General features: G+C 45.0%; 1 protein-coding gene and 1 pseudogene across 1 annotated transcript in view; one reads left to right on the top strand and one right to left on the bottom strand.

Moving 5' to 3' along the window:
- Positions 1-1,511, bottom strand: part of LOC126956090 (corepressor interacting with RBPJ 1-like) — a 39,079-nt pseudogene extending 37,568 nt beyond the window's left edge.
- The window catches only part of LOC126956755 (ubiquitin-conjugating enzyme E2 L3-like), a 1,010,865-nt gene that overhangs the window by 938,062 nt on the left and 56,797 nt on the right, over positions 1-16,006 (top strand). The window lies entirely within an intron of this gene.

Raw genomic sequence — 16,006 nt, 5'->3', positions numbered from 1 at the left:
TTTGTTTTTTGTTTTTTGTTTTTTATTGAGACGAAGTCTCACTCTGTCCCCCAGGCTGGAGTGCAGTGGTGCGATCTTGGCTCACTGCAAGCTCTGCCTCCTGTGTTCCCGCCATTCTCCTACGTCGGTCTCCCGAGTAGCTGGGACTACAGGCACCTGCCACCACACCCAGCTAATGTTTTATGTTTTTACTAGAGACGGGGTTTCACTGTGTTAGCCAGGATGGTCTCGATCTCCTGACCTCGTGATCCGCCCGCCTCGGCCTCCCAAAGTGCTGGGATTACAGGCTGTTCTGCCATCCACATTGGCCAGGCTGGTCTTGACCTCCCCTCATTTCTTTCAGAGCCTCTCTTCTCTGGGCTATAATTATGGCTTGCGGACTTTTTGTCAGAATCGGAATGGCTCCATTTGCTATTCTCCCTAGAACTCTCGTGTTTTAAGAACCTGAGCTTTTCCTTGGCTTTTTCCTGGTTATGGTGACTGCCAGAAAGTTCTTCATGAAGTTTTCTCTTCTTACACAGGTCCTTCTCTTCAGAATCACTGTGTGATATGCCCTGAACGCTTGCTTTTCTTTTCTTCCTATTTTTTTTCTTTATTGTCATTCTCACTCTCACTACTGCTTTCTGAAGTCTTAGTAGAGGAAGAGGAGGAGGAGGAGGAAGACGAGAAAGAGGAAAAGGATTTATGTTTTTTGTGTTTACTTCTGCTCTTCTGAAACTTTCTTTTTTCTTTTTTTTTCTTCTCCAGTCGATCTAATTTCCTAAGAAGTTTCTGTTTTTGTTTAGTTGTTAGTGACTTTAAGCATTCAACTTCTGGATCTTCTTCACCCTCACTTGCAACATACTCTTGTGATGGATCGATCATTTGCCGTCAAGTTTCTCCCCAGTATATTTCCTTTCAATGCAAACCCACTGTTTCTCATCTTCGTTATTAGCTCCAAGGGATGCATCGATGGCCCTGAACCATCAGCAAGAACGGAACTTGCATTGATTTCAGAAAGACCAAACAAAGGACATTCTTGATCTGTGTTGACATGACCCCATCGGTGACATTTAATGCACTACACATTTCGAACCTGAATACCCAAGGGCTGATCTCTGATGTTCATGTCATCTTTGGCATATTTTTCTCGTGTGGCTCCTTTCTGTCATTCAAATTTGTATTCAGTCTCTCCTTCTGTTTCTTCTTTCTCTTTGTTTTCTTTTTTAGCTCCTGATGGGGCTTCATACATGAAATTAAGGCCATTCTTTACATGCTCATCTCCCATAAGCAATCTATTACCATATGATTCTTGTTCTATAAGAAATTGCTGCATTAATTCTTCTTGTTTCTTCTTATCATATATTTTCTGTTTTGCCATCCATAGTTTTTTGATGTTGGATTTGGAGGCAGGATGAAAGTCCTTCTTGCACATGAAGTTGGTGAAGGATTTTCTCATCTTGGAGCTGGAGCTGGGGAAAGCAGCAGCTAAATCTGTAAGCAACATAAACAAACTCAACCTCCTAACCGGAACTGCCACCACTGTATATTTTTTAAATGATGGCTCTAGGAATTACATCCATAACTTATAACACTCTTTTTTTTCTTTAGATGGAGTCTCGCTCTGTCACCAGGTTGGAGTGCAGTGGCGTGATCTCGGCTCACTGCAACCTCCATCTCCTGGGTTCAAGCGATTCTCCCGCCTCAGCCTCTTGAGTAGCTGGGATTACAGGCACCTGCCATCAGGCCTGGCTAATTTTTGTATTTTTGTAGAGATGGGGTTTCACGATGTTGGCCAGGCTGGTCTTGAACTCCTGACCTCAGGTCATCCTCCTGCCTCGGCCTCCCAAAGTTCTGGGATTACAGTCATGAGCCACCATGCCCGGCCCACACTCTTAAAATTGGTATTATTCCACTTCACATATAAGGTAAGAATCTTATCTTAGTTACATTCATACTCCCTCTTCTCTTCTTTACTATTATATAGCTTCCTTCTACATATATTATAAATCCCACAATAAGCTGTCATTATTTTTGCTTTAAAATTATTAAATGAATTTTAAATAATTTAAGAAAAGAAAAATAATAATTTTAATGTTAACTTACATGTTTACCATTTCTAACAGTCTTCATTTCATCCTATATGTGTGATTTTTCATCTGGTCTGAATTTTCCCTTAAGCCTGAAAAACTTCCTTAGAATTTCTTATGGTGTAGGTCTGCTGGAGATAAATTCTAACAGTACTTGCTTATTTGAAGATGCTTATATTTCACCTTAATTTTATAAAGATGTTTATGGTCGGGCTGGGCATAGTGGCTCACGCCTGTAATCCTAACACTTTGGGAGGCCAAGGAGGGTGGATCGTCTGAGGTCAGGAGTTCGAGACCAGCCTGAACAACATGGCAAAACCCCATCTCTACTAAATACAAAAAAAAATTAACCAGGTGTGGTGGCATGCGACTGTAATCTCAGCTACTAGGGAGGCTAAGGCAGGAGAATTGCTTGAACCTGGGAGACGTAGGTTGCAGTCAGCTGAGATCATGCCACTGCACTCCAGCCTGGGCAACAGAGGAAGACTCAAGCAACAGAGGAAGACTCAAAAAATAAAAAAGATGTTTATGGTCAACATAGACTTCTAGCTTGACTTTTTTTTTTTTTTTTTTCAGCAAATGGAGCATATTGTTCCATTGTCTTCTGGCCTCAATTGTTCCTCATGAAAAGTCAACTCAACCAATATTCTTATCATTATCATTATCATCCCCTATATATAATGTGGCTTTTTTCCCCATGGCTGATTTTAAGATTTTCTCCTTATCTTTGATAATTATGATGCATCTTGCTATTTTTTTATTATTATTATTATTATTTTTGTAGAGATGGGGTTTCACCAAGTTGCCCAGGCTGGTCTCAAACTCCTGGGCTCAAGCCATCCACCTGCCTCAGCCTCCCAAAGTGCTAGGATTACAGGCGTGAGCCACCATGCCCAGACTTGTTGATTTTTCTTTATGCTTTTAGTTCACTAAGTCTCATGGATTAAAACATGTTGAGTAACTATGAGCATCTTGTTGTTTTTTTCTTTGTGCATTGAATTTGCCGAGGCCCTCAGATTGAAAAGTGTTGAGTTTCATTCTAGCAGAGACTCAGATTGCTGCAACCCTTAGTCCTGGGACATGGTCTCAACTCCTAAGGTCTGACACCCCTTCTGGGGTGTCAATCAAAAGCCAGGAGTGTTTGCCAAGTCTCTCCAATTTGGCAGAATTTTAACTGCAAACTCTATATTCCCAGGGCAGAGCAGCTGCTAAAATTTCTGCTCAGCTCTTTCAGCCTTCCAGCTGTTGTTTTCCCAGGAGTTTTTTGGAATCTTACCCTGCATGTGACCAGTTCAAGGGTTGGCTATAAATTAGAAGGAAATTTTTGTATGTATTTTCCGATTCTCTTTTCTGTGGCTTATTCTGTGATTTCCCCCCTCAAGTTCCAGCTGCTCTCGCAACCCTGCACTCTTCTGACTCTACAAGCCCAATAAGGCTGCCACTTTCTGCACGAGCTCCACCCCATAGACCACTCAAATGGTGAGCGACCTCAGGGTAAAAGCCAGGTAAAAGTAGATCGCACTCAGTACGCTTTTTCTTCTTTCTACAATTATATACATACAGTTTCTGCCTGCTTTAGTCATTCTCCAGTGTCTTCAAATAGTCATTTATTATATTCTGTTAAAAGTCTATAATGTTATTGACAGGAGAATCAGCCCGATACAAGCTACTCTTAATCTTTACCAAAAGCTGGAAGCCCTCTAGATCCCAAATATACGCTACATTTTCTTCTATTAATTTTATAGTATTACCTTTTACTCTTAGGGTTTCACTCTATTTGAAGTTCACTTTTGAATATGGTGTCAAATAGAAATCCAGTTTAATTTTCCTCACTTAGGAGCCAGTTTTTCCAACAGAATCTACTACTAAATACAAAGACTTTACCCCAGATCACTGGGGGAGGAAGAATGATTATCCTTCCCCAATGATCTGGGGTAACATCATTACATATATTAAGTTTCCACATGGAACTATCTCTGAACTCTTTATTCTGTTCCATTGATCTCGTGTTCCACTGATTCATCTGACCTGGTGCCAATATCACTATTTCCATGGCTTTGTAATATGCCTTAGCATCTGGTAGGGCAGGTACCTCCCCTTCCCTTTACTCTATCTTGTAGATCTTTATTCATCCACAAACATTTAGCAGTAAGTGTATCAGCTTCCCAGAAAAAAAAAAAAAACTATTCAATTTTGAATGTGATTAAATTGAATATATATATTAATTTGGAGAAAATTAATTTTTGTGATATCGACTTATTCCTCCCAAGAATACAGTATGTCTTTCTCATTTTGATTATATTCTCTATTTTTTATTTGAGGTTTCAATTTTTTTCCATACAGGTCTTAAGTATCCTCAAATACTTCCTAAATACTCTACAGTTTTTGTTACCACTTACAAATGGTATATTAATTATTATTATTTTGAATCAGAATCTCTCTGTCACCCTAGCTAGAGTGCAGTAGTGCTATAATGGCCTACTACAGTCTTGACCCCTCAGTGTCAAGGATCCTTACACCTCAGTCTCCCAAGTAGCTGGGACTACAGGTGCATGCCACCAAACCTGGCTAATTTTTTTTTTAAGATGGAGTATTCCGACCTGGTGCGGTGGCTCATGCCTATAATCCCAGCACTTTGGGAGGCCAAGGCAGGCAGATCACAAGGTCAGGAGTTCGAGACCAGCCTGACCAACATGGTGAAACCCCGTCTGTACTAAAAATACAAAAAAAAGTAGCCAGGCATGGTGGTGCATGCCTGTAATCCTAGCTACTCAGGAGGCTGAGGCAGGAGAATCATTTGAACCCAGGAGGTGGAAGGTTGCAATGAGCTGAGATCACACCACTGCACTCTAGCCTGGGCGATAGAGTGAAACTCCATCTCAAAAAAAATTTTTTACATTCTATGTTGCCTAGGATGGTCTCAAACTCCTGGACTCAAGTGATCCTCCTGCCTCAGCCTCCCAAAGTGCTGGGATTACAGGCATGAGACACCACATCTGGCCTTATTTTTAAATTATATTTTCACTACTTTTAACAGTACAGTAGATGATCAATAAATCCATGTTAACTGTTTGGTTTTTTTTTCTTCTGCTTACTTATATAGGACCCTCTAATCTCACTGGCTCTACCCATTCTCTTCCCTTTTCTAATTGGAAAATCTTCAAATTAATCTTTTTTCAACCTCACTTTATTCATTAAACAACACTCAGTAATTATGTATTGAACAACTACTTACTATTTCCCATGTTCTGGAGACACACGCTGATGAACAAAACAGAGCTCTAGACTCTTAAGGCTTGCTTTCTAGTGGGGAGAAACAACAATTAATGTAACAAATAGGCTGGGCACAGTGGCTCACGCCTGTAATCCCAGCATTCTGGGAGGCCAAGGCGGTCAAATCACAAGGTCAGGAGATCGAGACTATCCTGACCAACATGGTAAAACCCCATCTCTACTAAAAAAAAAAATACAAAAGTTAGCTGGGTGTGGTGGCAAGTGCCTGTAATCCCAGCTACTCCAGAGTTTGAGGCAGGAGAATCACTTGAACTCGGGAGACAGAGGTTGCAGTGAGCCGAGATCACACCACTGCACTCCAGCCTGGGTGACAGAGGGAGATGACTTTGTCTCAAAAAAAAGATGATAGTATGACTGCAGCAGAGTGAGGAATGGCAAAAAATGGGGACATGAGGTCAAGAGACTCAATCTCAAAAAAAAAAGTAACAAGTAAGTAAATTGTTTGGCATGTTAAAAGATGACAAGCGATATGAGGAAAAGAAAATTAGAGCAGGGTTATTGGGATCAGGAATGTGGAGGTAGAGCCAGTTTGCAATGTTACAAAGGGGTGTCAGAGTAGGTCTCATTCAGCAGGAGACACTTGAGTAAAGGCTTGATGGAGGAGGAAGGGAGAACATTCCAGGCAGAGGGATCAGCAAAGCCCTAAAGCATGAACTTTCTTGATGTATTCAAAGAAGAGCAAAGGAGGCCGGGCGCGGTGGCTCACATCTATAATCCCCGCACTTTGGGAGGCCGAGGAGGGTGGATGACCTGAGGTCAGGTGTTCAAGACCAGCCTGGCCAACATGGCGAAACCCCATCTCCACTAAAAATACAAAAAAAAGGCCAGGCGTGGTGGCTCAAGCCTGTAATCCCAGCACTTTGGGAGGCCGAGACGGGCGGATCACAAGGTCAGGAGATCAAGACCATCCTGGCTAACACGGTGAAACCCCATCTCTACTAAAAAATACAAAAAAAACTAGCCGGGCGAGGTGGCGGGCACCTGCAGTCCCGGCTACTCGGGAGACTGAGGCAGGAGAATGGCGTGAACCCGGGAGGCGGAGCTTGCAGTGAGCCGAGATCCGGCCACTGCACTCCAGCCTGGGCAACAGAGCAAGACTCCGTCTCAAAAAAAAAAAAAAAAAAACAATTATCCCAGCATGGTGGCATGTGCCTGTAGTCCCAGCTACTCGGGAGGCTGAGCCAGGAGAATCACTTTAACCCAGGAGGGCTTCTTCCAGACAAGCTGAGATCACACCACTGCACTCCAGCCTGGGTGACAGAGGGAAACGACTTTTTCTAAAAAAAAAAAAAAAAAGAGAGAGAGAGAGAGAGTTGAGTATGGCTGCAGCAGAGTGAAGAATGGAGAAAAATGGGGACATGAGGTCAAGAGGTGATGGGGAAATGACAGGTTGTGCAGGGCCTTGTGGAATATTGTAAGGACTTTGATTTTTCTCTACTTTGAGGGCATTGAGCACAGAAGTGACATGGCCTGATTTTAGAGTTTACAAGAATGACTCTGACTGCTAAGTTCAGAACAGATTGGAGAAGCTGAGAGACCTGCTGGGAGCCTATTGCAGTGATCCAGTGAAGGGGATTGTGGCTCAGACCAGGAACCAGCTGTGGAGGTGGTAAGAAATGGTCAGAGTCTACAGGGGTTTGAAGGAAAGCCAGACCCACTGCGGGACGTGTGGATGTCTCTGATTGTCCCTCTGGACTCACTGTCCAGCTCCTCCCACCCGGCTCTGTGCCCTGGGAGGTGACTTGTGTGAACTGCATCAATAATCTCTTCTGCCCTCTGTTTCCCACTTGGTTTGGCCAAAAGGAGTATTGGCAAAGGATCCGAAGGCAGGAGGAGTGTGAGGTGGGGGTATATTTCCCTGACTCCCTCCTTGCTGGTTTGGCTGAGCGCCTCAAATCAGGCAGCCCGCTCCAGAAAAGCTGCTCCTGTGGGTTGGATAATGGCCTCCACCTTTGGCCACCCAGACCTAGGTGCTAACAGCTCCCAGCTCGTGCCAGTCCCAGAGGACTGCAGTATAACCTGTTGCTTTTCCTCAACTCTGTCCATAAATTTGTGTATAGTCAAGTATTAAACTCCCGTTTGAGTGTGCCACCTTTTTCCCACAGGGACTGTGACTGAGAGAGAGTGGGTATGGGGCGTGAATGAAAGTGGAGTTGAGGATGGCTCCCTTGACCACAAGACCTAAGGTTTATCAGGTTCTCTCCTTCCATACAGCTCTGTGCCCCAGACCCGGCCAAAGCAACTTGTGGGGCTTTATTCCCATTGGAAGTAACCAAATTGCAAAGAACTTCAAAAGAGTAAAATGTAATGGTAAATATGGCCATCTTGTTCCAGACAAAGCCTGATAAGGAAAAAGCACTGTGCAAGGAGTCAGGAGGCTCCCTGAACAACAGATTAACTCCAGAATAACCCTTAGCAGGCCACTTGACTGCTCTGAGCCTCTTTCTTCATCAGTAAAATTGGTAAAAATGAAACCTAATTCAAAGAACTGTAGGGAAAGAACAAATAACAACACCCAGATCAACAGAATGCGATCCCGTGTGTAAGGCTGGGAAAGAGAATGTCGCAATTTGTATTCTTACAAATCAACTTGGTTTACAAGTTACATGACCTTGAAGATGCTTCTGGGCCTGTTTCCTCATCTGTAAAATGAAAACAACAGTATATTTTTATTATATGTTTTTGTATTGCTGTAAAGAAGTACCTGAGACTGGGTAATTTATAAAGAAAGGAGGTTTAATTGGCTCACAGTTCTGCAGGCTGAATAAGCATGGCTTCAGCATCTGTTTCTGTTGAGAACCTCAGGAAGCTTCCAATCTTGGCAGAAGGCGAAGAGAGAACAGGGGCAAGGGTGGGGTGAGATACTCTTAACCAGATCTCGTGTGAACTAACTGAGCAAAAATTCACCCATCACCCACGGGATGACACCAAACCATTCATAAGGGACCCGCCTCCATGATCCAATCACCTCCCACTAGGCCCCACCTCCAACACTGGAGGTCACATTTCAACATGAGATTTGGACAGGACAAACATCCAAACCATGTCAACATTGTTTGGCACATGCTACATTAGCTGGCGTGTAGCTTAACGAAATAAGGGTGTGCCTGGCTAGTAAGTATTCATTAAGTGTTACGTAGTTAATAAATATTAAATTTCCCATCTGTGAAATGAGGAAATTGAACTCGTTAATACAAAAGGTAACTTATTTTGGTGAACTAAGTCTAGGATCTTTTGAAATTTTGATTATGTATTTTTTCAAAATTATAAAAAGGACAAATAACATAGTAAACACCCATGTACTCACATTATCTACATGTATCTCTAAATATATATTAAAGACAGAGATAGAGAGAGAATGAAAAAAGCCAGTGCAGGTGGTCCTGTAGCTGCAGCTACTCAGGAGGCTGAAAGGCAGGAGGATCCCTTGAGCCCAGGAGTTAGAGGCTGCAGTGAGCTGTCGTTGCACCACTGCACTCCAGCCTAGGTCACAGGGAAAAAAGAAAAAAAAAATAGGCCAGGCACAGTGGCTCATGCCTATAATCCCAGCACTTGGGAAACCCCGTCTCTACTAAAAATACAAAAAAATTAGCCAGGCGTAATGGTGGGCACCTGTAATCCCAGCTACTCAGAAGGCTGAGGCATGAGAATCACTTGAGCCCAGGAGGCTGAGGTTGCAGTGAGCCGAGATTGAGCCACTGCACTCCAGCCTGGGCAACAGAGCAAGACTCCATCTCAAAAAAATAAACAAACAAAAACAAACTAAATATTCTATAATTGGTATCACATTACGAACTAACCTGCAGCTTGTTTTTTCCTCAACAATATGTCTGTGAGATCCTCCCATTTTGATATGTGAAGGTCTTATTTGTTTTCACTACTGTGTGGTATTACATTGTATGAATTTGATGGACGTTTAAATTGTTTCCAATTTTTTAGGTTTACAAATAGTGCCACTTTGAACATCCTGATGACTGCAAGTTTCCAAGTCTGAACTTGGAGTTTCTTTACAGCCTGCCAGATGCTGTTGTGTGCCTCAGTTGAGATGGGGGAAGGGGAGAGAGGCTGGACTAGGGGTGGGAGGGGAGGAGGGACGGGGGGGCTGAATCTTATTTAACAGGTTCTGAAGGCTTTGTAAGTCACAGCTCTTAAAACACAATATTTTGAAGATTTAAGTGTAAATGAATCAGAGCCATATGGATTACATTTGCCTTAAATTACACAGGATTTAGAGCAGGGTGCAGTGCCCTGGGGCTGAGGGAGCAGGCATTTCATGAACTGCCTTCTTTGCTCCCCTTCCTGGCTTCTCTGCCATCAGGCTGCAGAGGAATAGAGACTCGAGCTGCCCAGGTGCCCTCCACCCAGCCCGAGGGCCTGCCCAATGGGGGCGCTGAGGAGCCTAAAAGCCTGACATCTGGATGCCTGAGTCCTAGTGCCTGCTTTGCCACTACTTCACTGTGTAGCATTGGGCCACACACTCTGCATCTCAGCCTCAGTTTTCTCATTTGTAAAATGAGGCACCTGAGAGACACTATAGCATAGTGGTTAAAAGCCCGGGTTTGGGCCAGGTGTGGTGGCTCACACCTGTAATCCCAGGGCTTTGGGAGGCCGAGGTTGGGGGATCACTTGACGTCAGGTGTTCAAGACCAGCCTGGCCAACATGTTGAAACCCTGTCTCCACTAAAAATACAAAAGATTAGCCAGTGTGATGGTACACGCCCATGATCCCAGTGACTCAGCAGGCTGAGGCAGGAGAATCACTTGAACTCAGGAGGTAGAGGCAGCAGTGAGCTGAGATTGCACCACTGCACCCCAGCCTGGGCAACAGAGTGAGACCCTGTCTCAAAAAAATAAAAATAAAAAGAATCTGGGCTTGAATCCCTCTCTAACCTCTTTCTGGCTGTGAGAACTGACTGTGAGACCTTAGGCAAATTACTAATCAGCCCCCTCTCTACCACAGTTGCCGCATCTGTAAAATGTGAATACTAATAGTATCCACCTCATAGGTAGCTGTGAAGAACAAACTAGCTAGGACACCTGGAAAGTGCCTGACTCTAAGTAAGCATTCCACAGATATCACTTTTGTTTTATATTTTAGTGTAATTATCAAAGATCGGTCCGAGTCTGATTTTTCCTGGCACTCTCTGGCAGAGATGATAGGAGTGAGCCTGAGGAAGGGTTATACAATGGCCAGCAGCTTCCCATTCCTTTAGTACCACATCTCCACTTCATATCCACTGTTCCATTCTGTTTTAAAGGCAAATAGATACACATATACTTACAAAATGGATCATGCTGTGTTATAATTTTTTTTCACTTTTGCTGTGTCACAAATATCTTTTCATATAATTAATATTTATCTACAACTTTTTTTTTTTTGACAGAGCCTCGTTCTGTCACCCAGGCTGGAGTGCAGTGGCACCATCTTGGCTCACTGCAACCTCCATCTTCCAGGTTCAAGTGATCCTCCTGCCTCAGCCTCCCACGTAGCTGGGATTACAGGTGCATGCCACCACACCCAGCTAACTTTTGTATTTTTAGTAGAGATGGGATTTCACCACATTGGCCAGGCTGGTTTCAAACTCCTGACCTCAGGTGATCCACCCGCCTCAGCCTCCCAAAGTGCTGGGATTACAGGCATGAGCCACCGCGCCCAGCCTACAACATTTTTATGTCTGAACAGCAGCACAGCAAACTGACATTTACCAACTGCTTACCGTGCACTAAACACAGTGTTAAATGTTTCCCATGCATCCTTGTTTGATACTTAACACAAGAAAATGAATTTAGTTTCATTATCATCCCCATTTTATATCTGAGAAACTGAGGATTAGATAAATTAAATAGCCTTAAAATATCACTGGAGTCCAGATCTGTGGACTCCTGGGCATAAGTGCTACCAGACGTTGTCTGTAGTACTAAAATAATATTTCTAAGCAACTTCAGGCCCCTATTCTTAGACACTGATTTTTTTTTTCTGGCATCTTCACTTTTATCAACAGCATGTGATAAACAATCTTGTAAGAAGATATTTGGTGACATCATGATTACCTCTTTGGGATAAATTCTTCCAAGTGGATGGTCCACTGTCTGGGGCTTTGATTTTGGCGACGAGGAGAAGCAGAGCGCCGTTGGAGGCTGAATGTGAAGGAAGAAGCAGGAAGCCATCCAGGAGAAGGGCCTGATTGGGAGGCCAGGATGCCTGGCTCGCCCACACAACAGAACACGCTGCTTTGGTTTATCAGAGTTGGGGTTCCCCCTGCTCCCCTCGAGCTCACCCTGAAGCCCTTGGTAATCTAGTTTATTTCCAGGAAATTTTGCTGACTTAGCTGAAAATTTTTTGGATCGGCTTTTTGGATCGGCTGCAAGACACAGACACTCGGTCAAAACACAGACACACACACATACACACACACATGCTTCACCCTCCAGGAGTCAGGTGTGAGGGAGGCACTCACTAGGAAGAGGCCAGCCTGGCTGACATGGAAAGTGGGGGAGCTTAATTTACATGGAAAGAAAATTCCCTGAAAAAAAGCTATTCATCAGATTTACATACATCATTTTCTCTCTTAACTAGGTTGACTCAGTTCAATAGTTTTGCAACACCTTTATTGTTTTGGAGCAGGGGAGGAAATTACATACACGCTCACTGCTTGGGGGTGGGTTTTTTTTGTTGTTGTTTTTTTGAGACAGGATCTCACTTTGTCGGCCAGGCTGGAATGCAATGGTGTGAGCACAGCTCACCGCAGTCTCAACCTCCTGGGTTCAAGTGATCCTCCCACCTCAGCCTCCAGACTAGCTGATACCAAAGGCAAACACCACCACTCCCAGCTAATTTTTTAATTTTGTAGAGTTGAGGTCTCACCATGGTGCCCAGGCTCATGTTTACTGTTTTTTAAAATCCCTTGAAAGTATATCAATATCTGTGAAGATCTAAAAGTGTCTTAAATTCTCGTTTCAGACTGGGTGTGGGGTTCTGCATACAAACCACCTGGATATCTTGTTAAAATGCAGATTCTGATTCAGGAAGGCTGAGTGGGGCCTGAGCATGCATTTCTAAGACTCTCCCACAAGACCGATGCTGCTGGTCCACACATCAGCTTGCAAGTTGAGAGTAGCACACAACACATTTGGTAAAGTCGAGACTCTTCTCTCATGGAATTGTCACTCCCTGCTTATTGCTCAAAATACTCTTAAGTCAGAGCTGCAAGCGATCTTAGAAAGCATTTGGTCAGAGCTGCTGCTGACAGATGAGGGAAGTGAACCCCACGAGGGGAAGGGACAGGCCCCAGGCCAGGGAGCTCGAGCCAGAGCATGGCTGGGGGCTCCAGGTTCCTTTTGTTTCCACAGAAGCCCAGAGCTTAGTCAGTTTCAACTGTGGGACCAGCAAAGGCTCTGTGAATGGCTGAGAAAAGCAGCAGCCCCTGTAAGGATGACAGGGCCACCAGGCAGAGTGCAGACTCTATGCTAAGCACTATCCAGATTCCTTGCACGCCAACATGCTCTCAGAAAGTCCACACCATAACCCTACGCAGCAGAATCATTGACTTCATTTTACACAGAGAAGCCAAGGCTCAGAGAGCAAAGCAGTCTTCCGGAAGCCACACAGCAGGCAAGTGGAAAGCTAGCATCAGATCTGTGTGTGAAAGAGCCCCACATCACCGTCTCCTAAACATCCATCCTTCAGAATTTTTGCCTTAATTGTACTTGAACAACGGTTCACTTTCCATAAAGGAAAAACTAGTATCATTTGAAAGATGTATTTTCATTGTAGAAAATACATTCATTGAAAACAGTGTTATTAAGATCTAGCTCAATCTTAACCTGCAGATCCCTAGGCCTGCCCTCTTTGTTAGAAGGGGAGATTAGCAAACATTAGAGAGGTATTAAAGACAAACTAGGCCTGGCACCATAATCCCAGCACTTTGGAAAGCTGAGGCAGGAGGATCGCTTGAGGCCAAGAGTTTGAGACCAGCCTGGGTAGCATAGCCAGACCCCATCTCTTAAAAAAATAAAACAATTAGCTGGGCATGGTGGTGTGCACCTGTGGTCCTAGCTAATTAGGAGGTTGAGGCAGAAGGATCACTTGAGCCCAGGAGTTCTAGGCTGCAGTGAGCTGTGATTGTGCTACTGCACTCCAGCCTGGGCAACACAGCCAGACGCTGTCTCTAAATTTATGTATGTATTTAAATACATAAAACAGACTAGCACCACACTGAGGCTTTCCTTTTAATGAAATTTAAAGGATTGAAAGAATATTGAAGAGAGAATAATTTTGCAAGATATGAGTCTACCTTTTGCATTGCCCTGTATGAATTTGACCTTTCTTCCATCTCCAGGACAGAACATCTCACACTGAACTATGCTACCTTTAGGCCCTGAGTCAGGTGGCATCAGTCAAGACTGGCTTTCTGGAAAAGGCACCTGGACCAAGTTTCACATCATGGGAGGCCTAAGAATACAGTACCTCTACTTAAAGTTTCTTACTGTCCAGGGAGAGTAGTCCACACCCCTTTCCAGGGGTCTAGGGGTCTAGTCAGCAGGCTGCCTGGAGCCAGGGCACACTCTCTCCCCAAAAGATGTCCCACCGGCATGTTTGCCTAATGTGGCCACTTTAGAAACATTGTTTGTTCTCATCCTGCTAAAAACAGCTTCAAAGTGACTCCTGTCTAGACTGTGCCAGGATCGATTATCAAATCCCTGACCTGATCGAAACCACAGGGGGACATAGTCATTTGCTTTAATGCAATTAAAGCAAAATATAATCATGTATCCAGGCCAGGGACAAGAGCAGGGCTCTTTAGGAGGTGGGAGGAGAAACCAGCTCTGGATAATTTCTTCTCAGCTCCAAGGTAGTGAGCTTAGACTTCTCCTGCCTCCATCTCCAAGGCAGCCTTGGGCTTTGCTGCAGAGCCACCAGGTGAGGGTGTCCTGGGCGAAGGGGGAGCTGGGAGAAAGCAGTCTTGGAGTGAGATGTGGAGGAGGGTGGGGATTTGCAGAGCACAGCCAGGAGGAAAGAAGAAAAATGAAAAGGAGGAAGAAATGGTCGGGCACGGTGGCTCACACCTGTAATCCCAACACTGTGGGAGGCCGAGATGGGTGGATCACCTGAGGTCAGGAGTTTGAGACCAGCCTGGCCAGCATGGTGAAACCCCATCTCTACTGAAAATACAAAAATTAGCCGGGTATGGTGGCACGTGCCTGTAATCCCAGCTACTCAGGAGGCTGAGGCAGGAGAATCGCTTGAACCTGGGAGCCAGAGGTTGCAGTGGGCCGAGATCATACCACTGCACTCCAGCCTGGGCAACAGAGTGAGACTCTGTCTCAAAATAAATAAATAAATAATATGAGGAGGAAGAAAAAGATCACAGAAAGAGGACGGAATGGACATAGCCAGCTTGATAATTTTCAGAATCTCTGAAAAATCCCCAGCCTCAGGGAGGTTGAGCCTGGCAGGTCTTCCTGAAGGATGGCAGCCTCCCCAGCAGCAGGTGAGGTTGATCCAGCAGGACTTCCTTGAGGAGGCACCAGGAAAATGTGTCTTACCTTCTCAGAGAGCCACCATGAGGCAAAAGATCTGGGTGAGGGCTTGCCTTTCTGTCTCCCGGCTTCGGCCCAGCATCCCGGGCTCTGAAAAGGAGTCAAGTATCTTCACACCACACACCTGCCTCTCCCTCAGGGGCAGGCAGGGCTGGCAGGCCTCAGGGGACCCCCTCAGTGCTGGCGGCACAGACTGTCCGGGGGTCCCACACTGTCTGTACCGGTTCCTATGACTGCTGTGACAAAGTACCCCAGACTGGGAGGCTGAAACCACAGTTCTCACCATTCTGGAGGATAAAAATCTGAGGCCAATGTGTTGGCAAGGTTGGTTCCTTCTGAGGGCTGTGAGAAAAGGATCTGTTGAGGCCTCCCTCGTCAGCTTATAGGCTGCTTCTCCCTGTGTTTCCGGATTTTCCCTCATCTTCCTGGGTCTGGACATCATTTTCCCTCTATGCATATCTCTGTGTCCAAACTTCCCCTTCTTATAAGGACTCCAGTCGTACTGGATTGAGGCCCACATTGACGACCTCGTTTTAACTTGATTAGCTCTATGAAGACCCTCGCTCCAAATGAAGCCACATTCCGAGGCCCTGGACTGAATAGTGTGCCCCCCTCAAATTCAGATGTTGAACTTTACCCCCCATTTTAATGGGATGAGAAAATGGGGCCTTTGGTGGGCGATTAGGTCAAGAGGGCAGAGCCCTCCTGGATGGGGTTAGTGCCCCCACATAAATGACCCCACGGAGCTCCTCCAGCCCTTCCACTGTGCGAGGACGCAGCGAGAAGACGGTCATCCATGAACCATTAGCAGACCTCACCAGACCCTGAATCTGCCCGTGCCTTAAGATGGACCTCTCAGCTTCCAGAACTTGGAGAAAAAAAGTCTGTAGTTTCAGCCACCCAGTCTATGCCATCTTGAACAGACTAAGGCAGGGTTTCAACATATTAATTTGGTGGGGTCGGGGGGGACACAATTCAACATATCACACTGTCCGTGGGGAGCTCCCCACTGCTGCCTTGGGGAGGGGAGGGGGAGGAGAGACAACAGTCCTTGGCAATGCTCAGCGCTCCCTAGCTCCAAGCCTTGAACAAATCATTTCACT

This window comes from Macaca thibetana, chromosome 6 (genome assembly GCF_024542745.1).
Source record: "Macaca thibetana thibetana isolate TM-01 chromosome 6, ASM2454274v1, whole genome shotgun sequence".
Lineage (NCBI taxonomy): Eukaryota > Metazoa > Chordata > Mammalia > Primates > Cercopithecidae > Macaca > Macaca thibetana.
Note: the sequence above shows the minus strand (reverse complement) of the source record. Positions and strands in the feature narration are given on the sequence as shown.